Here is a 4,529-nt window from a genome sequence, read left to right on the forward strand (position 1 = left end):
GTTGCTGGCAGAGGCCAGGGAGGCAGCCGGGAGAGTTGAGAGGTCTTGCCAGGAAAGAGAGGAAGGAAGACTGGAAAAGTATTTCTGCCTGCTCCATCTGCGGGCAATGCCTGATTATTGCCTGAAGCCCCTGGAACTCTTTGGCATATCATCTATGGCTATAGACACTAGTTAGCACGGCTATGTAGCACGATATTCACTATTTAGCACAGTACCTGTTACAATAATGAATACATGAGCAATGTCGACCTATGCTGCTATATTTACTACTGTTCGTGATAATACACTAAGGTACGTTGCTGCTATTAGTAAAACTACGCTGATCGCGCATTAACACAACGAGACATTCGTCTCATTTGTCGTGGATCATATTTCCTAAGCTCGCTCTTCCTGGGAGGCAGGCTCTGCTTTGGATGGCAGAGCGTGTAACAAAGCACAAGGATGGATGAGGACAACATCGGGGCCTCCCCCGGGGCACCCCACCTCTGCAGGTACCCCACCCATTGCATGAGTATTTGCTCCGCACCTCATCCATGAGGTCCTGGGGGTGCTGGGTTGGACAGAACAGCGTCAGAGAGGCTGACCGCCTGTCCCTCTGGCGGCCGGTCTGTCTGCTGCCGTTGCCTGCCCAAATGCCCCATGTCCAGTCTGACCTCGTGTTCTTCCTTCCACCAAAAACACTACTTTGGGAATTTTCACCTCTCTGTTCCATGTCTTAGCAGAGTGCGCTCTGACGTGCAGGTGCTTAGACGGAAATGCCGCCCTCACCTGGCCTCACTGGCAGCCCCTGCGCCCCTCTGCGCTGCCACCTCACCAGCTACCAAACAGCAGCGGTCACTTCCCGCGTCCCTGCTCTCCGCTACTTCTCCCAGCACACAGCAGCTGGTAACGTCTAGCCAGCGGAGGAGGGGAGAGGAGGGGAGACATTGCAATAGAGTCAGCAGAGAGAAAACAGGTCCCCCGACAGCAGCAATGCACCGGGCTACCCCGCCCTCCCTGGCCCTAGGCTTCCCCTCCCACCCCTCCTAATGCCCGGCTCTGGTCAGCTCAGCCGGTCTGCCTGTTTCAGCGTCCTCTAGCAGCAGATCGCATGGCTGTCCCTGCTCCAGAATCCCCCACCTGCAGTTTCCACTCTGCTCCTCATCACGCCCCACTCGGCAGCCCTGTTTCTCAAGCAGCTTCCTCCCGCTTTCCCCTCCCTCCATCAAGTGCATGAGACACTCACACCAGGGCCACCTGGCCCTCTTAGCAGTGGGGGAGGAGTGGACTCCGCAATGAAGCTTGCATTCATTTTATTTATTCATCCTTCAACTTGCCTCGCTCTGGAGCTTGCAACGAGGTAAGAAAGTACCGAGAAGTAACAAGGGCATGCTCTCAGTTGTGCGGGGCGTTCACTGCCCAAGAGCACCCACCAAGGAGAAAAATAGCAGCTGAAATCCGGCCCATTACCTGCTCACCAGCACAGAATATACCTGCCCAGAGAAAGCTTGATTTTCCAGTTTGCACAAAATTGCACAAAGCTCCCAGCCGCTCCCCCATGGGCCATGGTGACATTAAGAGCAGGAGAAAGAGAGGACTGAGGACAAAGGGCAGTGGGGCGTTCGGATCTGAACCCCCAGATCAGACTTGTGCTCCATTCCTTGCCCAGGTGTGTCCTGAGTGACTTCCCAGTCACAGCACGAGCTAAAACACAGAGAAGGGCCCTCCCTGGTGGTGCAGCGGGTTAAAGCACAGCACTGAGAAGCTAAAGCCACTTCCGAATGAGTTCCATCCCCACCTGCCCCAGAGGTGACCCACAGGGCACAGCAGACCTCCCCTGACCCGTCCCCTGCTCCCCTCAGCAGTGTACTTCGTTGATCTGCCTGTTCTGCTCCCCACTCTGTCTCTGGTGAAGCCTCTCGCCGCCCCCACACCTCTGGCCTGTACCCCAGCTCTGCATGCATAAATAAATAAATCTTAAAATAAAACACAGAGAAAGGGCCACTTCTCTTGCTCGATGGGAACAGGTAAGGGTCTTCAGAGCACTGCTGCTCTGTTTCACACTTTGGCTGTTGATGGCCTCGTGTCAGGCCACGTGGTATGTGCAGACGCCGCCGGCAGGTAAAGCTGCCCCACAGGCAGGCACAGCAGCCGCGGGTGAAGGCGCATCGGCGTCTCTCCCGCACCGGAAGCCCCACACGAACACGCCTTCGCTGGAGAGTGCGGAGCGCGGCCTCCCTGCCAGCACGCCTGCCAGGGAAGCCGGATGGCGGTGCTCTCTTGGCTATTTCTCCCTGCACTCTGGGGTCTGACCTGACTCCTGCGGGGAGAGAGAATGGGAAGAATTCCGTGGGCTCTTGGACCCTCAAGGGGAGATGGGGGCTGGTGGCTGCTGTCCCTAACCCTTGGGCGCCAGCTCTTCCCATGGGCTTCTCTCTGCTAGGCCAATCAGTGCAAAATGGCTTCTGCTGTAGAGGACTGCCAGCGTCAGTGCCACATGCACCTCACCCAGCTGGCTGACGGCAGGCAGGTCACTCGGAGCTGTTCAAGAATTCAACTCATCAAAGGGACTGGGAAAAGATTACCTCGCTTTTACTGGCCCCAGGGGTTCAGGTCAAGGATTTTATAAATATTTCACTTTGCTTAGTTTGTGTAATGCTTGAGAACAGCTATTACAATAAGCCAAATGGTAGTTTTATCTCAGGCCCACATCTTGTGCCACCCATGGGCACAAGATTACACTTAACAAATGCAATCAACAACAACAACACAATCTAACATTAACTCTGCAGGTGTCCGGGACGAGCAGGTCCCTCACTCGCACTCCACTGCCTGTGCTGATTCTGTGGATGAGCGCTCCCCCTCCCTGGGGAAGTTGGGGACTAGGGAGGTTCTCACACTGAACAGGGTTCTGGAACCTGTCCCAGGATCTCTCCTAATCTCAGGGGTCTACACCCACCCACCCACCCAGACACCCTGCTGCCACCCACCTGCCAGCTCTCAACAGCCCAGAGCCACCTCTGGCTTCCCAAGAGCCTGTCACTTTCTTTCAGGTGTTCTCTCAACATCTCTGAGTTTGCTTATTTATAAAATGAGAACAATACTCCCTACCCCCATGCGACTCTTTTGAGGGGTGCTTGGTTGCTTGCTTTTTGGTTTTCTTTTTTGGAGATAACATATGCCAAGCACTTAAAGTACCTGGCACCTGACAGAGCCTCATAAATTAAAGCCACTATCAATCTCAGGAGAAATGAAAAGGAGAAGGCGGGGCGCTCCTTGGCATTCCATTTTTGGGTTAGCCTGAGTCCCAGAAGCCAAGACAGAGGCGGACCTTTCTTGCAGGCCCCCCCCCACCACCAGCATTCCCCTCCACCCCTCACCGCCCCGCCCCACCTCCACCCCTATCCTGGGGTTCAGGGCCACCGCCTTGCAAGGACACTGCTTTGCATTCACATCACTGCAGGGCCACCACGTGGAGAAAGGTGCCTGGCTCTTGACCTGGATAAACTGATGAGTCTCCCAGAATAGTGTATCTTCATCAATAATAAAAGGCTTTTTATAGAGATGGGGCATAAGACACGCAGTCCCTTTCCTTCTTCACAGGCTCCTCAGGAAGGACAGGAAGCAGCCTTCAAGAAGGTGCCATCGGAGAGCAACACAAACAGAAATGTAAGAACAGTCAGGCTCCTGCCCAAACCTCATGCCAGCCTGCAGCAGAGAGGAGACCAAGCTATCTCCAGGCAAAGGAGACAGGGTAACTCCGTTTATTGCCGCTGAAAATTGAGTTAGAAAAAGTTCATTAAGACCTTGGCATCAGACGGAATCTGGTGTTGCGAGCGTAAACCAAAGTGGTATTGAAAGAGCAGCCATTCACCTCAGGGGGTCCTGCCACCGGTCCCAACCAAACCCCCGAGGCAACTGCCACCGTGAGTGAATTTGGCCCACACTCGGCCCATCCTTAGTTTTATATGATCAGGCCCCGCCCCAAGGACAAAGCAGAGCAGGAAAGGTTGGCAGGTGTGAGAGGGGCGGGGCGTGGCCCCTGGTTTCCATGGCGATGCCTGAAGCAGACTGACTGTCCATGCTCTAGTCATGCGCCCAACTTGGGACCAATCACTGCAGCTGTGGCCGGGGGTGCCGCTGGCTGGCCAGGCTGAGGACAGGTACTTCCCGGCTTTGGGGAGCGGGAGGGCAGCAGCCATCGAGCCATGTGGAATATGGGCTTGTCCCAGGAGAGGTGCGAGGTAAGCTGGACAGGTCAAAACAGCAACTGTCCTCTGCTCTGGTCACTAGGAGTTCACAGGGGGTGGGGAGAAGGACACCAGCTGATGAAACTAGAGTCTTCCCCACTAGAGTAAGTTACAGATATTGTGCAAGAGGCCCAGTGCATTAAAATCCATCTAAATTGGGACCCAGACTCCCACCGCACACGCCTGCTTCTGCCTGAGTTAGTAAACGCTGGTAATGGTGGCAACTCCTTTCTACCAAAAAACATTCCAGGCCCTCCCTGGTGGCGCAGCGGGTTAAAGCACAGCACTGAGAATCTAAAG

The 4,529-nt window shown here is 54.8% G+C and overlaps 1 long non-coding RNA gene across 2 annotated transcripts; it reads left to right on the forward strand.

Moving 5' to 3' along the window:
* The first annotated feature begins 228 nt into the window (after positions 1-228).
* Positions 229-3,722, forward strand: LOC105854102. 2 transcript variants are annotated; one of them, XR_001145823.1, is made up of 5 exons: positions 229-291; positions 402-491; positions 720-885; positions 1,329-1,339; positions 3,583-3,722. It is a non-coding gene; the product is annotated as an uncharacterized LOC105854102 (long non-coding RNA). The 2 variants fall into 2 exon arrangements; XR_001145824.1 differs by lacking the exons at positions 1,329-1,339; positions 3,583-3,722 and adding an exon at positions 1,649-1,726.
* Positions 3,723-4,529: the final 807 nt, after the last annotated feature.

This window comes from Condylura cristata, unplaced genomic scaffold, assembly GCF_000260355.1.
Source record: "Condylura cristata isolate star-nosed mole 26May11 unplaced genomic scaffold, ConCri1.0 scaffold00026, whole genome shotgun sequence".
Classification (NCBI taxonomy): Eukaryota; Metazoa; Chordata; class Mammalia; order Eulipotyphla; family Talpidae; genus Condylura; species Condylura cristata.